This window comes from Rattus norvegicus, chromosome 13 (genome assembly GCF_021556685.1).
Source record: "Rattus norvegicus strain SHRSP/BbbUtx chromosome 13, alternate assembly SHRSP_T2T, whole genome shotgun sequence".
Taxonomy (NCBI): Eukaryota; Metazoa; Chordata; class Mammalia; order Rodentia; family Muridae; genus Rattus; species Rattus norvegicus.
The window spans coordinates 57170848-57193468 of NC_141546.1; positions in this window are offsets into that span (position 1 = coordinate 57170848).

The following is a 22621-nucleotide window of genomic DNA, read 5'->3' on the forward strand; positions in this document are numbered from 1 at the left end:
ACACATTCTTTAGAGCAAATATGCTACATTTGTTCTGAATATTGAAGAATGCATCATATAAATTATTGGATCATGGACAAAGGTGACTAGAACATAGCAGAAATTCATTATGCATGCATTGAAATAAAAGTCCCAGGGCTTAAAAATTAGTATTCTATTACCTTAAACATCATCAAATGTTTAAAGTCCTCAGACATGAGAATACAACAAACATTAATCTAATATGTGGCCATTAATAATTTGTACCTAAAGTAGTGTTATCATTTTACAACCTTCATTTCACCATCTTGTCAAAAGGTATAGTATAAAATTTCTCGATGAGAAATACTGGACAGATTCTTCTTACAAACCTCGTCACATCTACCACAAATCCTATTTTATTTTCTAAGTAGTTATGACAGAAAGTTTGAAATACAGAAGAAACAAGAAACCATGGTAGCTTCTGTGCCATGCCCAGACTCATGATATGGAGAATGTATAATTAAGAAAAAAACTATTTTCAATGACTATTATTTTCTACTCATTAATCTTCTTTGTATTTTCACTGCATTTAAATAAAACCTCTTTCTGGATGTTTCTAAGCTCCTCTTTCCCCATCTGAAGTGTGCCGCCTAATGCAGTCAGGCTGTGAAATGTTGAAACTCAAGAAAAGTACATTTTAGAATGGCTTAGTGAGATTATAGGCAATTGAACTTTACAAGCTTCATTTTATTTTAATGCAAATTACTCTTCATTTTCAAATGCATATTTCTCACGTTATTAAGCATATGATTCACTTGAAGCAAAGAGTGTTAGTTCTAAGTAAGGTTATATGTAAGTAAAAAGCGCTTTCTACTTTTAGGCATAATAAATATATTTTGCCTGGACATTTCTGCATCTACTTTAGTAAATTATATCATGGGGCACAAAGAAAGTCACTTCAGGGTGGTGGTTTTCTTATCTAATTTTTGCACAGCTGTCTCTGTCTTAGTTTATAGGTATTTCCATAGTGATAAATAATTATCTTTGCAGATTAGCCTTCTACTGTGTGGTGCAGACAGTAAGCATTCTAAACATAAAGAGCAGTAAATAAGAATTCTTGTCTGAAAATAAGGTGGAAGGTATGGACCTATACCCAGGGTTTTCTCAGACCTGTACACCCATGAAATGGAAGATTGAATTCACACATAGCCAGAAGCTGTAAAGAACCCAGTTGTCCTTCAAGAGAGGAATGGATACAGAAAATGTGGTACATTTACACAATGGAGTACTACTCAGCTATTAAAAACAATGTCTTCATGAAATTCTTAGATAAATGGATGGAACTAGAAAATATCCTGAGTGAGGTAACTTAGTCACAAAAGAACACACATGATATGTACTCACTGATAAGTGGATATTAGCCCCAAAGCTCAGAATGCCCAAGATACAATTCACAAACCATATGAAACTCAAGAAGAAAGACCAAAGTGTAGATGCTTTAACACTTCTTAGAAGGGGGAACGAAATACAGAGACAAAGTGTGGAGTACAGACTGAAGGAAAGGCCATCCAGAAACTGCTACACATGGGGATCCTTCCCACATACAGTCACCAAACGTAGACTCTATTGTGGATGCCAACAGGTGCATGCTGTCAGGAGCCTGAGAGGTTCTGCAAGAGCCTGAAAAATACAGAAGCAGATGCTAGCAACCATTGGCCTGAGAACCGGGTCCCCAATAGAAGAGTTAGAAAAAGGATTGAGGTAGCTGAGGGGGTTTGCAACCCCATAGGAAGAGCAACAATATTAACCAACCTGACAACCCAGAGCTCCCAGGGACTAAACCACCAATGAAAGAGCGACCCATGGCTCCAGCAGCATGTGTAGCAGAGGTGACCTTGTTGACCATCAATGGGAGGAGAGGCCCTTGGTCCTGTGAAGGTTTGATGATTCAGTGTAGTGAATGTCAGGGTGGGGAGGCAGGAGGGTGGGTGGGTGTATGAGCACCCTTATGAAGGCAGGGAGTGGGCGATGGGATAGGGGGGTTTCCAGAGGGAAAACCAGAAAGGGGGATAACATTTGAAATGTAAGTAAAGAAAATATCCAATAAAAAAATGAAAATATAAAGCTTTCCTGAACATAGGTAAGATTAAATTACAGTAAATAGATAAGAACCATTTTACAGAAATAAAGAAATAGAGTAAACAGTTTTAAATAGCCTACCTGAGACAACTGCACATGAAGAACCGTTACTGTCACATTATCAAAATAGATAAAAGGTAAGTACAAAGTAGAAAGGAAAATAACTAATTAGTCTGTGTACACATGATGCTGTTATAAAATTTTGAGAAGAGCATGGAATTTGGTTGGTTGTATTATTGATGGTCAAATAAAAAGCCTAAAATACCATTGTGCTAGCATCAAAGAGGAGTCTGCAGCCCATCATATGAAGTCTGATGCTAAATTTCTTAGTAGCCAATGGGTGTCAGACTATATTTAAGATCACAAACTTCAACCATACCACATCTTATCCTTATCTATTCTCCACAATAGTTCTTTACAGCTTTGTGGTTGCTGTACTGAAATCGCTGTCTTCTTAGACTTTACACTTAATGATCCTACTTCCCAAAATAGAAACAACAACAACAACAAAATCATAACAGAACTCTTCACTAACACACCTTCTCTGATAGACATTCTCCAACCTCCAACTGTGCAATGAAAAATTTAGTGTGTTAAAAACTGTCCCTTGGGAAACGGCGGCACAGATCTTCCTGGTTGCTGCCACCGCAGAGAGCTTGTGGGCAGCACCCTGCGAGCAAACTTGAGCCTCGGGACCACAGGTAAGACCAACTTTTCTGCTCCAAGAGACCTGCCTGGTGAACTCAGGACACACAGAGGCAGAATTCCTCTAGGACCGGACACTTCCTGTGTTTACCGGGAGTCCCACACCGGCAGATCCCGGCCCGCAGCAGCTCTCTGCTCCCAGACCCCGTGGGAGAGAGACCTCACAGCCTGGTCAGGTGGGCACTCCTGAGGCTGCAGAGCAGGAGACCACCAACACTGCCCACCCCTGCCCACATCCCTGGCCCAAGAGGAAACTGTATAAGGCCTCTGGGTTCCCCTGGGGGAGGGCCCAGGAGCAGCAGGACCCCTGCACCTGAGACACTGCCTGAGCATGAAGGAACAGACCAGATAAACAGTTCTATGCACCCAAATCCCTTGGGAGGGAGAGCTAAACCTACAGAGGCAGACACACCTGGGAAACCAGAAGAGACTGCACTCTGCACACATTTCTGACACCAGAGGAAAACACTAAACGCCATCTGGAACCCTGGAGCACTGAAGCTCCCTGAAACGGCGGCCCAGATCTTCCTGGTTGCAGCCGCCACGCAGAGCTCGTAGGCAACCCCCCAGGAGCAAACTTGAGCCTCGGGACCACAGGTAAGACCAACTTTTGTGCTGCAAGTGACCTGCCTGGTGAACACCAGGCACAGGCCCACAGGAACAGCTGAAGGCCTGTAGATAGGAAAAACTACACGCCCGAAAGCAGAACACTCTGTCCCCATAACTGGCTGAAAGAAAACAGGAAAACAGGTCTACAGCACTCCTGACACACAGGCTTATAGGACAGTCTAGCCACTGTCAGAAATAGCAGAACAAAGTAACACTAGAGATAATCTGATGGCGAGAGGCAAGCGCAGGAACCCAAGCAACAGAAACCAAGACTACATGGCATCATCGGAGCCCAATTCTCCCACCAAAGCAAACACAGAATATCCAAACACACCAGAAAAGCAAGATCTAGTTTCAAAATCATGTTTGATCAGGATGCTGGAGGACTTCAAGAAAGAAGTGAAGAACTCCCTTAGAGAACAAGTAGAAGCCTACAGAGAGGAATTGCAAAAATCCCTGAAAGAATTCCAGGAAATCATAAATAAACAAGTAGAAGCCCATAGAGAGGAGTCACAAAAATACCAGAAAGAATTCCAGGAAAACACAATCAAACAGTTGAAGGAATTAAAAATGGAAATAGAAGCAATCAAGAAAGAACACATGGAAACAACCCTGGATATAGAAAACCAAAAGAAGAGACAAGGAGCTGTAGATACGAGCTTCACAAGCAGAATACAAGAGATGGAAGAGAGAATCTCAGGAGCAGAAGATTCCATAGAAATCATTGACTCAACTGTCAAAGATAATGTAAAGCGGAAAAGGCTAATGGTCCAAAACATACAGGAAATCCAGGACTCAATGAGAAGATCAAACCTAAGGATAATAGGTATAGAAGAGAGTGAAGACTCCCAGCTCAAAGGACCAGTAAAATATCTTCAACAAAATCATAGAAGAAAACTTCCCTAACCTAAAAAAAGAGATACCCATAGGCATACAAGAAGCCTACAGAACTCCAAATAGATTGGACCAGAAAAAAAACACCTCCCGTCACATAATAGTCAAAACACCAAACGCACAAAATAAAGAAAGAATATTAAAAGCAGTAAGGAAAAAAGGTCAAGTAACATATAAAGGCAGACCTATCAGAATCACACCAGACTTCTCGCCAGAAAGTATGAAAACCAGAAGATCCTGGACTGATGTCATACAGACCCTAAGAGAACACAAATGCCAGCCCAGGTTACTGTATCCTGAAAAACTCTCAATTAACATAAATGGAGAAACCAAGATGTTCCATGACAAAACCAAATTTACACAATATCTTTCTACAAATCCAGCACTACAAAGGATAATAAATGGTAAAGCCCATATAAGGAGGCAAGCTATACCCTAGAAGAAGCAAGAAACTAATCGTCTTGGCAACAAAACAAAGAGAAGAAAAGCACACAAACATAACCTCACATCCAAATATGAATATAACAGGAAACAATAATCACTATTCCTTAATATCTCTCAACATCAATGGGTTCAACTCCCCAATAAAAAGACATAGATTAACAAACTGGATACGCAACGAGGACCTTGCATTCTGCTGCCTACAGGAAACACACCTCAGAGACAAAGACAGACACTACCTCAGAGTGAAAGGCTGGAAAACAACTTTCCAAGAAAATGGTCAGAAGAAACAAGCTGGAGTAGCCATTCTAATATCAAATAAAATCAATTTTCAACTAAAAGTCATCAAAAAGATAAGGAAGGACACTTCATATTCATCAAAGGAAAAATCCACCAAGATGAACTCTCAATCCTAAATATCTATGCCCCAAATACAAAGGCACCTACATACGTAAAAGAAACCTTACTAAAGCTCAAAACACACATTGCACCTCACACAATAATAGTAGGAGATTTCAACACCCCACTCTCATCAATGGACAGATCATGGAAACAGAAATTAAACAAAGACTTAGACAGACTAAGAGAAGTCATGAGCCAAATGGACTTAACAGATATTTATAGAACATTCTAATCCTAAAGCAAAAGGATATACCTTCTTCTCAGCTCCTCATGGTACGTTCTCCAAAATTGACCATATAATTGGTCAAAAAACGGGCCTCAACAGGTACAGAAAGATAGAAATAATCCCATGCGTGCTATCAGACCACCACGGCCAAAAACTGTTCTTCAATAACAATAAGGGAAGAATGCCCACATATATGTGGAAATTGAACAATGCTCTACTCAATGATAACCTGGTCAAGGAAGAAATAAAGAAAGAAATTAAAAACTTTTTACAATTTAATGAAAATGAAGGTAAAACATACCCAAACTTCGGATCTTACTATAAAAGCATATATTCAACAAAACTTGAAAATCTGCAGGAAATGGACAATTTCCTAGACAGATACCAGGTACCGAAGTTAAATCAGGAACATATAAACCAGTTAAACAACCCCATAACTCCTAAGGAAATAGAAGCAGTCATTAAAGGTCTCCCAACCAAAAAGAGCCCAGGTCCAGACAGGTTTAGTGCAGAATTCTATCAGACCTTCATAGAAGACCTCATACCAATATTATCCAAACTATTCCACAAAATTGAAACAGATGGAGCACTACCGAATTCCTTCTATGAAGCCACAACTACTCTTATACCTAAACCACACAAAGACCCAACAAAGAAAGAGAACTTCAGACCAATTTCCCCTATGAATATCGACGCAAAAATACTCAATAAAATTCTGGCAAACCGAATTCAAGAGCACATCAAAACAATCATCCACCATGATCAAGTAGGCTTCATCCCAGGCATGCAGGGATGGTTTAATATACGGAAAACCATCAACGTGATCCATTATATAAACAAACTGAAAGAACAAAACCACATGATCATTTCATTGGATACTGAGAAAGCATTTGACAAAATTCAACACCCCTTCATGATAAAAGTCCTGGAAAGAATAGGAATTCAAGGCCCATACCTAAACATAGTAAAAGCCATATACAGCAAACCAGTTGCTAACATTAAACTAAATGGAGAGAAACTTGAAGGAATTCCACTAAAATCAGGGACTAGACAAGGCTGCCCACTCTCTCCCTACTTATTCAATATAGTTCTTGAAGTTCTAGCCAGAGCAATCAGACAACAAAAGGAAGTCAAGGGAATACAGATCGGAAAAGAAGAAGTCAAAATATCACTATTTGCAGATGATATGATAGTATATTTAAGTGATCCCAAAAGTTCCACCAGAGAACTCCTAAAGCTGATAAACAACTTCAGCAAAGTGGCTGGGTATAAAATTAACTCAAATAAATCAGTAGCCTTCCTCTACACAAAAGAGAAACTAGCCAAGAAAGAAATTAGGGAAATGACACCCTTCATAATAGACCCAAATAATATAAAATACCTTGGTGTGGCTTTAACCAAGCAAGTAAAAGATCTGTACAATAAGAACTTCAAGACACTGAAGAAAGAAATTGAAGAAGACCTCAGAAGATGGAAAGATCTCCCATGCTCATGGATTGGGAGGATTAATATAGTAAAAATGGCCATTTTACCAAAAGCGATCTACAGATTCAATGCAATCCCCATCAAAATACAAATCCAATTCTTCAAAGAGTTAGACAGAACAATTTGCAAATTCATCTGGAATAACATAAAACCCAGGATAGCTAAAACTATCCTCAACAATAAAAGGACTTCAGGGGGAATCACTATCCCTGAACTCAAGCAGTATTACAGAGCAATAGTGATAAAAACTGCATGGTATTGATACAGAGACAGACAGATAGACCAATGGAATAGAATTGAAGATCCAGAAATGAACCCACACACCTATGGTCACTTGATTTTTGACAAAGGAGCCAAAACCATCCAATGGAAAAAAGATAGCATTTTCAGCAAATGGTGCTGGTTCAACTGGAGGGCAACATGTAGAAGAATGCAGATCGATCCATGCTTATCACCCTGTACAAAGCTTAAGTCCAAGTGGATCAAGGACCTCCACATCAAACCAGACACACTCAAACTAATAGAAGAAAAACTAGGGAAGCATCTGGAACACATGGGCACTGGAAAAAATTTCCTGAACAAAACACCAATGGCTTATGCTCTAAGATCAAGAATCGACAAATGGGATCTCATAAAACTGCAACGTTTCTGTAAGGGAAAGGACACTGTGGTTAGGACAAAACGGCAACCAACAGATTGGGAAAAGATCTTCACCAATCCTACAACAGATAGAGGCCTTATATCCAAAATATACAAAGAACTCAAGAAGTTAGACTGCAGGGAGACAAATAACCCTATTAAAAAATGGAGTTCAGAGCTAAACAAAGAATTCACAGCTGAGGAATGCCGAATGGCTGAGAAACACCTAAAGAAATATTCAACATCTTTAGTCATAAGGGAAATGCAAATCAAAACAACCCTGAGATTTCACCTCACACCAGTGAGAATGGCTAAGATCAAAAACTCAGGTGACAACAAATGCTGGCAAGGATGGGAGAAAGAGGAACACTCCTCCATTGTTGGTGGGGTTGCAGACTGGTACAACCATTCTGGAAATCAGTCTGGAGGTTCCTCAGAAAATTGGACATTGAACTGCCTGAGGATCCAGCTATACCTCTCTTGGGCATATACCCAAAAGATGCCTCAACATATAAAAGAGACACGTGCTCCACTATGTTCATCGCAGCCTTATTTATAATAGCCAGAAACTGTAAAGAACCCAGATGCCCTTCAACAGAGGAATGGATACAGAAAATGTGGTACATCTACACAATGGAATATTACTCAGCTATCAAAAACAACGAGTTTATGAAATTCGTAGGCAAATGGTTGGAACTGGAAAATATCATCCTGAGTGAGCTAACCCAATCACAGAAAGACAAACATGGTATGCACTCATTGATAAGTGCCTATTAGCCCAAATGCTTGAATTACCCTAGATCCCTAGAACAAACGAAACTCAAGACGGATGATCAAAATGTGAATGCTTCACTCCTTCTTTAAATGAGGAAAAAGAATACACTTGGCAGGGAAGGGAGAGGCAAAGATTAAAACAGAGACTGAAGGAACACCCATTCAGAGCCTGCCCCACATGTGGCCCATACATATACAGCCACCCAATTAGACAAGATGGATGAAGCAAAGAAGTGCAGACCGACAGGAGCTGGATGTAGATCGCTCCTGAGAGACACAGCCAGAATACAGCAAATACAGAGGCGAATGCCAGCAGCAAACCACTGAACTGCGAATAGGACCCCCGTTGAAGGAATCAGAGAAAGAACTGGAAGAGCTTGAAGGGGCTAGAGACCCCATATGTACAACAGTGACAAGGAACCAGAGCTTCCAGGGACTAAGCCACTACCTAAAGACTATACATGGACTGACCCTGGACTCTGACCTCATAGGTAGCAATGAATATCCTAGTAAGAGCACCAGTGGAAGGGGAAGCCCTGGGTCCTGCTAAGACTGAACCCCCAGTGAACTAGACTGTTGGGGGGAGGGCGCCAATGGGGGGAGGATGGGGAGGGGGATGTTTGCCCAGAAACTGGGAAAGGGAATAACACTCGAAATGTAAATAAGAAATACTCAAGTTAATAAAAAAAAAAGTGTCCCTTACACTTAAGACAGATGAAGATACTCACAGCCCACCATTGGTCTGAGCCTGAGGACGCCAATTGAAGAGATAGGGAAGTACTGAAGTAGCTAAATGGGGATTACAACCCCATAGGAAGTACAATATCAACTAACCAAAGGACCCAGGTCTCCCAGGGACTAAACCACCAACCAAAGAGCATACATGGGTGGGTCCATGGCTCCAACTGCATATGTAGAAGAGGATTACCATCTGGCATCAATGGGATGGGAGGTACTTGGTTCTGTGGAGCTTTGTTGCCCTAGTAAAGGGGTGAGGTAGTAGTAGGTAGGTGGGTGGGTGGAGGAGCACCCTCTTAAAGACAAAAGGAAGTAGAATGGGATGGGTGTTTGCGGAGAGCAGACTGGGAATGGAGACAACATCTGAAATGAAAACTAATAAAATAATCAATAGAAAGTGCCCCTTACAGATTAACTTATGTGTGTTTCTAGAACCTAATAAAGTATAATTTCCACCTTTTAACACAACCATAAACATGTTTTTTTTTTCTTCCTTAGCCGCCAGAACGGACCCAACCTCCCCAATACCTCCATTGCAAACCTTTGGCTCTAGAACTAGGTAAGAAGAAATGTCTGTGTTGAGCCATACAGTTTATGGAAATTAGTTATGAAAGTACTAGTAAACTTGTATAAAAGATGAGACTAAACAAATATTGAAGAGAAACACTTGCATAATCTAGTTGGGACACTATATTGCCTAAATTCCTTTTTGGTTATTTAATGTCATCATCTCTCTTTTCCTCTCTTTTATTGTTCTTTTTTATTTCATTTTATTAAAATATTTTTCATACAATATATTCTGACTACAATTTCCCCTCTTTCAGCTACTTTTAGGATCCTTTCACCTTTTCCAGCAGTATCGATAGATACCCTTCTATTGTTTTTATAAAGCAAACAGGCACCTCAAGAGTAGTGTTAAAATAAGAAAAGCAAAAACAAACTGTAACACTACAAAACCAATAAAAAAAAGACCTAAGAAAAAGTATGAGGGAAACATGTAGACACAGAGGCACACATGCTCATTCACCCAGGAATCTCCTAAAAACACAAAAAGCAATGGTCACCATACCCAAAGAGCCTAGTAAGGCAGATGCCAATGAATTCATTTTGTGTTGGTCATCTATTGCTGGCCATGAGTCCTGGCCTTACCAATGATTTGCATTCCTAGTGAGACTCCTCCATTAGAGAGATACAATATATTTGCAAGCAGTATCAACTCAATATAGTTTCTGGGTTAGGGATTAGACTTGTGACTACTGCTCCTCCTATAAGCAGTAGTCACACTGTCTGGTACAGCCTCCCTACACAGCAGGCCCTGTGTATACTGCCAAAATCCATGAGTTCAAATGTGCATCTGTTGTGCATTAAAGGATTTGTTTCTTTAGTGTCCTCCAACAAAGATTGGTTCTCACAATCTTTTGGGATCTTCTTTCACAGGGTTTTCTGAGTCGTAAAGAGAGAGATTTGATAGAGGCAGTCCATTTAGAGAAGAATGTTCCAAGGTCTCTCACTCAAAGAATATTGTTGAGTTCTGGATTTCTGTATTTATTTCCATCTACTATAGGTAGAAGCGTCTCTGATTATGGCTATTCTATGGGTATAGTGAAATATCCTTAAGAGTCATTTTGTTGCTAGGTTGCTTTAGGCAGATCAGTAATATTTGGTTTTCCCCTAGGTCTAGGTCCTATCTAGACTCTTTTTCTGTACCACCTGAGCTGTTTCAACTGTGGGTTACAACGAATAGAAGGACTATAAATCAGACTTTCATGATTTAGGCCAACAAGATTTATGCCACTATTACAGGAGCACATCTAGATATTCAAGATGCCTCAATTGGCAAGGCTCAAAGGGAACTTAAATTGTTTCTAGTTGCTCCCTGACACTCAAATATCCTTTAAAATCTTCCTGCAAATTAATAATGGACATGTTGTAGGCTTTCCATAATCTCCCAAGGACCTTCTTCCCATTGAAAGAAAATGATTGGTCTAGTTGGATCTACTTCTTTAAAACCCTTGAAAGTGGCAAGCATAGTCAAGACATAGTAAATAAGGCTTGCTTTCCATTCATGTGATGAATCCGCACTTACAAGAATATTCTCACTGCAGTCCTTTGTAAGCTCAGCAACTCTAACTTCTGCAATAATCCAAGCTTCAAAGCCACTGGGCTTTAAACCTGGCCTGGTTCACAATAATTTCTTCAAGAATAAATACAGAACATAAGCTCATCCTTAGTTCCCTTCTGCCCATCCCAAAGAGTCATGGATACCAGGGACATTCTGTAAGTTACTGGCTGCATCTTCTGTCTTTGAGCTGCTTTTCAGAAAAGACTTTGTGTTTTCCTTGATAATTGTATCATTTCCAGCTCATTCTCCCTCTTAAAAATCACAGCACTGGCCCCGCATGTCAAAGGTTTAAGAATCATGCCATTGCATGCTGTGTAGCAATTTTATTTAGAAAACTGTTCTGAATGAATGCTTGGTCTCTAAAATCTGGAGCAAGGTTTTGCTGATGTTAAGTATAGGGAGGAGAATCGTCTTTGTTTCAGTCTTCTCCAGTTCTGGGGAAGTTTATGTAAAATTTTGGAATTTAAATGGAATTGTTTTATTGTACCCAAAAGAAGAAAATAATATCAGCAGTAACAGAAGCTGTCATTGCTTCATCTTCTAAATTCCCATAATACAGAATAAATTACTTTTTAAAGCTTTTCAATATTTTGAAGTAATCTGTATTTCCACCTACTACAACTGTTTCTTACTGCTCACTATGATGGTTTTTGAGTGCTGATTGTTATTATTATTATTATTATTATTATTATTATTATTATTATTATTATTTTAATCTCTTTCACACACAAAAGTATTTTGTTTGCGAATATGATCTCCTATCAATAACTCCAGACCATGATAAAATCATAGCAGAGAAAAATATAGAGTACAAGCATTTAAACTTACCTATCTGAAGTTACAATAATGGTAGGGAGGGAAGCTAAAATCATTTCAGCTCAGCTAATTTAGGCTGCCCTAGCTTGACTCTTTTCTCAGTCAGGTTGGCTCTGTCTTTAAGCTTAGCAATTATTGCATAAGCACACTTCTTAGTAGGAAGGATAATTACCCTTTTATATGTACTTTGACCTCTGCCCTCCTGCACTCACTTGCCTAGTCGCCTACCCAGCTGGGCTTACTCTTGGGGGCTGCCTAAGAGAAGCTTCTTTTATATATGGTAAATTAGGCATCTGTCCCTCATCAGAGTTCCTTTTGCTCTCCGTGTCGAAGAATTCCCTAATGACGGTGCCCTATATTGGTGTCAAGCTATGACAGAGTTCCTTCCTGTAATATCAAGTTGGTTATTTTAGTAAGGATTTCAAAGTGAGGAAAATATATTACTTTAATTCAGAATATCATTTTAAACAAGATCCATGACTTTAAAAAAAAGAAAGAAATTATCTTTTACAAGTCCATCTTTATTATCTCCTATGGAATGTTTACATATTTCATTCAAAGAAACAAAAAAATCAAGAGAAAGCCCGACTCCCAGGTGCTCTAACATACCCAGATCAGAGGTGATCTGCCCCAACACCCAGAGCAGCTGGGTCCCCCAGGATCCAGGGATGCAGCCACCCCACCCCCACCCCCGGCCCAGCCAGTGTCACAGGTTCCCTCCAGTCTGAACCAGTGCCCTGAACAAACCTTAGGCACTGGCTCCGCACCCACTTCCACAACACGCAGAGGGATCCCGACTCCAAGGTGCTCTGAAACATCCAGAATCACAGGAGAGGCGACAAACATCTGCCCCAATACCTGCCCCAACACCGGAGTAGCTGTGTGCCCCACGATCCAGGAACACAGGCCCCCACCCAGCCGGTGGCACAGTTCCTTCCTGTCTGAAACTGGACTCTGAGCAGATCCAGGTGCTGGCTGTGCATCCACTCTTAGAACAGCCAGGAGGAGGCTAACTCCCAGGTATCAGAAATACCCAGAATCACAGAGGAAGCTCAAATCCCAGGAGACCAGACACAACCAGGAGCACTGGACCACTGACATGCTCCAGATCACAATTTATGCCACAACATCTTCCCCAACACACAACTTAACTGGGACTCCTACAGGAATGAGGGAAACCCAAAACCCTCCAGCCAGAGGCATGGGTTCCTTCCACAATGCACCTGTGCCCAGAGAAAAACCCAGAGCTCTGACTTCCTACTCACTCCTGCAACACTCAGAGAAAGTCTGATTGTCAAGATCTCTGACACAACAGGATATCAGGAACTTGGTCACACCAGGATTTCAAAATCACAGAGGCAGCTAGACTCCAAGGAGCTCTGACACATCCAGGACCACAGGATCACAGAATAATAGAATCACAGAGACAGCTGGACTCTGAGGAGTTCTGATACAACCAGGATCACAGTAGGGACAGGCTCCAGTCAGAGACATCAAGGGCAGATAGTACTATAAATAACCAGATGGTGAGAGGCAAGCACAAGAACATAAGCAACAGAAACCAAGACTATTTGGCATCATCAGAATTCAGTTCACCCACTACAAGTCCTGGATACTCCATCGCACTGGAAAATCCAGACTTGGATTTAAAATCACATCTCATGATGATGATAGAGGACTTTCGGAAGGATATAAATAACTCCCATAAAGAAATACAGGAGAACACAGGTATACAGGTAGAAGCCCTTAAAGAGGAAACACAAAAATCCCTTAAAGAATTACAGGAAAACACAAACAGATGAAAGAATTGAGCAAAACCATCCAGGATCTAAAAATGGGAATAGAAACAATAAAGAAATTACAAAGGGATACCACCCTGGAGGTAGAAAACCTAGGAGAGCGATCAGGAGTTGTAGATGCAAGCATCACCAAAAGAATATAAGATAGAAGAAAGAATCTCAGGTGCAGAAAGTACCACAGAAAATATTGACACAACAGTCAGTTAAAATCAAAATGCAAAAAGCTCCTAACCCAAAACATCCAGGAAATCCAGGACACAATGAAAAGACTAAACCTAAGGAAAATAGGTAAAGAAGAGAGAGATTCCCAACTTAAAGGGCCATTACATATCTTCAACAAAATTATAGAAGAAAACATTCCATTTCTTTTTTATTGGATATTTCTTTATTTATAATTCAATGTTATTCCCTTTCCTGGTGTCCTGTCCATAAGCCCCTATCCCCTCGCCCTCTCCTTTTTCTATAAGGGTCTTCCCTTCCCCACCCTTCCTCCCTTCTAGTCCCCCCCACAATATAACTTTACACTAGGGGTCCAACCTTGGCAGGACCAAGGGCTTCTCCTTCCATTGGTGCCCAACAAGGCCATCCTAAAGGTTAGATTGTCCTACTCAGCTCTGATAACTAGGAACTAAAATAATGACCATTATGACAATCTAACCTCAGTACAGTATAGGTGCCTCAGTAGTGCCACCTATAGCGTGGTAGTACACAATGGCTATGTAATTGAACTTAAGGTCTACTCAACAAGAGAGAAATTGCTGTTGATAATAAAAAGTAGTCAACCACTCATGACTTATATTATTAAGAGGTCATGTATTATAGAGGAAAACTTATATTGCCCAGTGTAACTCCTTCATGAATTCTATATACCTAGCCTTACACCCACAGTTAAGAGTGTCTCTCCTACAGGGTTGCCCTTCTCCCCATCTTCTTCCAGCTTTTCCCTATTTCAACCACAGGGGTCAGCAACTTCCTTTGGTTGGGTATAAGTATCTGCATCTGACTCTTTCAGCTGCTCAAGATCTCAGGGGTCTTGAGGACCAGCAGTCTCACCTAACCTGGACCCCTGAGATCTCTCAGACACTGGGCCACCAACCAGGCAGCATACACCAGCTGATATGAGGCCCCAACACATATACAGCAAAAGACTGCCGGGTTTGGACTCAGTCAGAAAAGATGGAGGCCCCAGGCAGTGGGGAGATCTGGTGGGGTGGTAGTCTGGGGTGGGGACATCCTCATGGAGCTAGGGGGAGGAGGTATGGGATGTGGAACAGAAAGAGGATGGACTGGAAGTGAGATAGAATCTGGACTGTTAAAAAAAAGATTAAATAAAAACGTTTAAAAAATTAAAAAAAGAGAGTATGTCTCTCCCTCAGCAAAGAAACCCCTTGTTGCAGCAGACAGAGACCATTACACAAATCCACAACTTGTCAAAAGTCAGAGAACTACTTACTGTGGGTTAACCAGCCCGAATTGGTACATCTATAATAGAACTTCTAAACCTAGGCTCAGTATACGTCTCACAAGAGGGAAAGTAAATATTCTAAGAGCCAGAAGACGAGGAATTCCACTGTGAGATGATGTCTTCTAAGTGCGACAGGGAAGATACATCAAGGAAATGTTAACAATGTGACTGTTTTAATAAGATCTGAACAATAACAACACCAAGTCAAGTGCCATTGTGGATGGGGGAAGTTTGACAGGACCACCCCTAGATGAACAACAACAATTAAGAATATCAGAGATAGGAAGAATTATCATTCTTCCCTACAGATAAGACCCTAAGTGGCTGTCCTATATCAAGCAATCAGTCCTAAAAACATATATATAGATATACAGGCAACACTAATCAAACTTAGTATTTATATATTTATCCATGGGAGATGAGGGGTTTAACATAACAAAAAACAAAGTCATGACTTGTAGAAGAAGCCAGAAAAGATGGGAGATATGGGAGAATCAAAACAGTGAGGGAGGGGAATCAATGTAAATGTATTTTAAGTAAAATTTTAAAGGGAAACTAATAGTCAAAAATATGATAACATCACTCTATTTCCTTATGTACTTACACATTTAAGCTAGTTTATATTCTAGTACATAAAATCTCTTCTATACTAAAATGATTTCTATATCTACATGAATGAAGACAACCACTAAGGTTTCCTATTTTAAAACTCCTTATACCACCATCCATCCTTGTTGCCAAATGAGGTTACTAATACTTGAGACGTACTGATGAGAGTCAAATTGCATGTCTCAAGAATATAAACAACAACATTCTGTGCCAAGACAAAAAAAAAAAAGGAAGCTTCTTGACAGAATTTTATCTTCATGAATCATTTCTTCCTCTATCTATAGAATCATTAAACCACCCTCTTCTCATTCTTACTATTAGTAATAGTCAATAAAAGAATACACTATCGAATTGAAAAAAGTGAGTTATATTAGAAAGATCTCAGGGATAAAAGCATATTTCAAGTGGTAATAATTGTTCTAAAAGTAAACATTTTGTTTAGAAATAAAATGTCTGTTAGATCCAGGTATTATTTTTCAAATGTCACCCTATGTGATACCATTAAATCATACCTATAATTACAAAATGTCAGCTCAGTGAAATTCTCTAATTTGGTTTGATTCAGTGGTAAATTCACACATGTAAAATCCTAGTTTAATAATCCAACTCAAAATTATGCTGTCACACTCTTGATTTCATGCAAAATTAAAGCAATATAATACAAGAAATTCAAGAGCTAAATAAATATTTACTAACATTTATAACAGCAAGACATAGCCATAATATTGGGTTAATAACATGCAACCTAATACATTCTAGTAGAATGAAAATTTGTCGAATTGCTACCTTGTAATCAAAACGAGGTTAAAGTCTTTATGAACAAATAAAATTCTAAATTAAACAAGTAATACATCAGAAAATATCACACATGAACTGCCTAATAAGAATAAAGAGAAAAACATAAAACTAAAGGGAACATCTTATGTGAATTCTGTCTTTGTGTGTGAACATGCTGTGAAAGATAGCTCCTTCTATGATATGACAAGATATGAAAAACTCATTAACAAAAACCGATGCATCATTTTCTGTCATTCAGACTTTCTAATCTGTCATTGTTATCTATGTGTATTCAAGCTTTATTCTATAACTAATTTTTTTAAATGTAAACAAGAATGTAAAAGCTAGATTCCTAAAGCTAAAGTTTAAAAAAAAAATCAATGGACTCTGCAGGAAGTAATTATGTATTTCCTCATCCTACAGAGGAAAATCCTATGTTCACTTCAGGTGTGATGAAATATGTCTTTATTCATTTCAACTTTCTAGATAAATGGCAAACATAATGGGTGTGCATGCTTAGTTTTGAGACCACCGGGGAGTAATGAATAAAGGCAGAAATAGAGGAATGGTAACAACAGCTAGAAATCTCTGTCTTTGTCAGCACAAGGAGGATAATGCAAGACAGCAGCCTTGCTACTGAGATATGGCTTTCACATTCAGTGTGAGCCCTCAGATTCCAGGAAAGTTGCAATGAGATGTCAATTTACATTGCCCTCCAAACTGGAGATTTTATCCTTTTCTTTGGCACAGCCTCAGAATGTTATTATACCTGATATTATGATAGAATGCAGCTTCAATGGAAATTTTGTTGACAATAATCAAATTCCACATTTTGGCTGCAATCAATCTACTACTGAGTTGTTTTAAGAAAGCAAACAAACTGGACACTAAATTTAGTCACAGTGTGTCTGGGCACACACACAGGCATATATGCACACACTCACACACACATACACACAATGGTGCTGGGGAATTCAGTATTATCAATGGTGTTCAGAAATCCAGTATTATATTTGCCAGATAAAATTCAAGAAACAATATATAGAATAAATTTATAGTAAAATGTTAACTAACATTTTTCTGAAGGTCTAGTTTTATTATATTTTAATTATTTTTCTCTGTAAATTACAGCCCCACTTTTCACGCACTGGTTTGTTATCATGAAGTTGCATTCTACTGAAATAGGTTAGTCTGATAATCAGTTTAACAGTTATTCCCATCATTTAGGTACATGAGAGGAATCAGAAATAAATAGAAGCTTAATGTATGCATTGAGCCTTAAGACCCTTCACCATACTGAGGGATGGAATTAGATTTATGTTTACTTATCATATTTCTCACAAAGAAGTCTGTGAGTAGGGCCAATGCTTGCTATCACAATCCCAACATACACTCAAGGCACAATTCACAGTCTATGTTCCTCCCAACCAACCTGGCTACGAAAGCTGGTCATTTGTGCTTTGTATTGTATTTTCCATAAGGTTTTTTTTTTGCTTGTGTTTCAGATGATTCAAATTTTTACCTTTACCTTATTTAACAAAGATGTTCTAAGACATTCAGTTTGTTGTTTCCAACACTACTCTTTCAGAATCTGCTGTAGGCACCATCTGCATGAATTCTGTCACCAGACACAACTGCCAAGTCTTCCTCTCATTCTTCACACTTTCTCACAAGAAGAATGTCAATGGCTGTCTCAAACATGTGCAAATCCAGGAGAATAAATTCATATGAGAGAGAGAAAGTCATATAAAAACAACTGCTAAAAATAAAAATTTATGCTCCATGGACTGAATATATCTTCATATATGCTTATGGAAATTAAATTCTGGAAACAGGGATATAATTTAGTTTTGTACACTAACCTAACATAGGCAACCAATACTTCGTGATGCAAGAAAATAGAAGTGAATTCTAGAATGCAGACTTGTGGGAAAAGATGTATAAGTTAAAAATGCATCTAAAGAGAGTACTGCATGCTACTTTATGCTTCTGGACTGTCTTACCATTTTTTCCCTTTAGGTTCTATTACGTAATTTTATTTTCTGTTTTAAAAGCATGTGTCTTATCTTTCTTCATATGTATAAATACAAAGGAGTGTTCTCTCTGTGTGTTATATTCAAAGTTGCGCATAGATTGTGCAGATGCATGTATGTGGCTGGGGGAAATGGGGTTAAAGAAAAAGCTAAGTGTTTAATGTGTGTGAGACTTTTTCGTGAGACAGAAAATGCAATACATGTCTACTCACTCCAGAAATGAAGCCCACAAAAGACCAAAATAGTGACTGTACAACAGTCCCCCTTGGTGAACCAGTAAAAGGAATGTGGTGATAAAGTTACATAGAAGAGTCACAATGACTGAAAGAACGGCATCATTCAAACCTCACCCCAACACAATGGTAACTGCAAGCCTCTGTACACCTGGCAGGCAACTCCACAGGTCCAGTAATTCCTCTCCACAGCAGTAGTCGATTTGCTTCTATAAACCCAGAAAGGAGCCTTCATGAATCTTGCAAGTTGCAACTTTCCCCAGACATGTAAAGTTTATTTGCAGTCTCCTCACTTACTAAAGTAATTAAAATACCTTGTTTGTTGGTTGACTACCTAAAATAATATATACATATATATATATTATTGGTATATCAATGGTATGACATTTAAATATAAAAGCTCGCTAGAGCCCAAGGCAAGACCCAGATATTTCAGCATGTTTTATGTTGTAAAATTTCATAGGCTTGTAAAAATTATAGTAACAAGCTTTAACATATGTATACTAAAAGATATAATGTCTAAACCTTACTAATTATAAATTCAGAACGTTTTTAAGAATGACATACAGCTTCATAAAATATTTGCAGGGCAAAAAGGTGACTCAGTTGGTCCGTTCCTTCCTGCACAAGATAATCTCCAGCAACAGTGTAGAAAGCCAAGTGTGATAGTATGGCTTTGCACTAGAAAGTAGAGACAGAGAACTCCAGCTCCAGTGGAAGACCGTGTCTAAAAGCTAAAGTGGAAAAAACTGAGGCAGACACTCAATGTCAACCTCTGTCCTCTACACACTGGCATGCATATGACCACATGCAAACATACATCGAAATGTCTATCACACATGCATAAACAAATGCATATGAACATTGGCTTCATCTATATGTGAATATTCTGTTTCATAAAAGGGTATCTGAGTTTCAAACGTTGAAAAGAAATTCATCTCATTATTATTATTAGATTAATATATTCATTTTCTGTTCATGGATATGTGTGTGGATGCACTTGTACTGCAGTTAACATGTATAAGTCAGATATTGATTTCTCTTTTCTTCCACCATGTGGGTTCTAGAAATCAAATTCAGGCCCTCCAGTTTGTGATGAGGGCCTTTACCTGCGGAGTCATCTCACTGGCAACATATTCTTTAATATGACTTTTTCTATATCTGTTTCCTCAGAATAAATTAGTCCATAATATTATTCTCTGATACAATAGATTATTCTATGCAGGTGTATAGTGATGAGACCGTGATCAGATGAACAATAAAAACAACAGACTCTAACATACCACCACATCATGATGAGTCAGGATAGCATACAATACAGTCAAGTATTAACTACAGAACTGGTAGAAGTGATTCATGATGACAGTTCAATGTCTGAAAAGAGCCACAAAGAGCAAATAACTTGCATATTGATTAGCACCTCTTCCTCGTAATACCCTCTTTCATTTATTTCTAAAAGCCCCTTTGACTTCTTTCTCTCTACTATTTCCCTTTGAATTCCATGTGTGCTTGCTTCCTCATCCACTGACAAATAAGTCTCACTGCAGAGAGAGCACAACACATGTTTTTTTTCCTCTTTTATTCTGCTCTTCTTGCAAAGTGTATAGCAGGAAAGAAAATGGGTACTGTATGATGGGCTTAAATGTCAGACCCTCAACCTGCATCAAAAAATTAGTCAAGTTGGTGAGGGTCTATGTTTCCTCATATTTTAGATACAAATGATAAAAAAAGTCAACCTTCTTCATGAGTAGCTACTGCTTGTGTAGCCATGTAAGACAGTTAGAATCATGCCGGGCACACACTCCCTCATGTATGTCTAGTATCATCTCTCTTAGTATGTATGTAGTATGTATGTATGTATCTCTTAGCATGTATGTCTTAGTATTATTCAGGAGATTGACTGTCACCACCACTTCAACACTAAAAATTCATATTACAAGTTTGGAGATGACTTTTGGGGTTAAAGTACCATATTTTCACCAATTTTATATTGTTTTAGTAGCTTAATACTATATTTCTTCCCATATTCTGTTTTGTAGTTCAGTTGGAATCTTTTTAACATTTACTCAGACACATGATTAGAAACACACGAATTGCCAAGAACAACCGTGGTTCCATCTGTACATCTGTGGTCTCCTTGCTTTCCCCCCCTTATTTCTACCCTTCCTGTTTTCCTGCTATCCTCCCTGTCCTATGTTCCTCTATTTTAACTCCATCATACCCAACTGAACCAAATTTCACTAACAAAATAAATGTTCCCAAATTAAATATCCTATCATAGTCTTTCGTAAATGTGACCACAGCAACCCAGTTTCTCGGACTTCTTCCAATCTTTATTTTGCCTTGACAGCAAATAGCCACACTGAGTTGTGAGAAAGGACAAGGGTGGACAGAGCCAGTAAAGCACAGTGGAGAAGGAAACACATCTGAACTTAGTCTCCAAGACTCAAAGGGAAAAAAATTACATTTTACAGCCATATTTTAAAAGGGAAGTCAAAAACACAGCTAAATCTGAAACAAAATTATTCTCTTCCATTTACAAAATAAAAGAAGAAAAGAAGAATTAAATGAATATAACATCAGGACATAAGAAAAATAAAGGAAATGAATAATATGAAATGACTGGTACTGTGTGACTAAAGGGAACGAAATAACGCCAAATGGTGCTGATTGAACCCAATTCTTTTGCCTATTATTTAATTCTCGCCTCATGTAATTGCCTTAAAAGCACCTTCGCTATCGGCAATCACAATCCAAACAACGTTCCAAGTGCAGAATTGTCAGGGCCTCCCTTCCATCCCCCTTCCCGTCCGTCTCTTACTGAGTGTACTCACTCCTCATCTCAGCTGAGGCACACCTCTGTCAAGATGAATGTCCTACCCCACCTAGAGGCTGGACTTGGGCATAATGTTCTAAACTTCTGATCGAACGTAATGTTCTATCAGTTGGTTTATTCAAATACTCAGTCCACTTTCAGTTGTGAAATAATCCAAGGTGAGAGCTATCCCTTTCCTCTGCGTTTAACATAAATTCCCCAAAATGTTGCTTTTAATATAAAATCAGAAAATATTGATGTTAGTTATGACACAGATCTAAACCTATCTGTTCATGGTGTATTCTTCCTAAATGCCTTTATGTTATAGGCTACATTGCAACATAAGAAGTTTAATGCTAAGGATTCCAAAATGCCATTTGGAAAATGGACCTTTACTTCATTTGCAAAACTAAGCTAAGAGTTTCACAAATACTCTCACTGTAGTAGGTAATTATAATTTTCTTGGCATTTCTTTTTATTTAGAGAAAAGGCTAATCTTCTTAATCCCCACCAATTTAAATTGAAATTTCTTTAACAATAAGAGCCATTAATGATTAGTTAATTCAATTCAGACTACCAGAGAAGCAGGTACACTTCACAGAATGCAATGGAATACATGCAATCAAAGTAGAATGGATAACAGGCTAAGATATGCCACATTCACAAAAAGACAAAAGCTAGAAGGATAATGTGTTTTGCAGTTTTTCCCTTTGAGTTTAACTGAAAACTTGATTCTTAAGTCTCTAAGGAACCCCAAGAAGCTAATAGTCAAAGTTATCTTGAATGTGGCTGCTCAGAAAAGTATTTGTGAAGAATGTGTTCTCAAGACCATATACAGCCATGTGGAGAGAAAGTCTGAACTTTAACAATAACTATGCTGTAAGACAGGACCAAGGCTATGTTGTACATAATTCAAGCATGCAAGGTAAGATTGGCTGA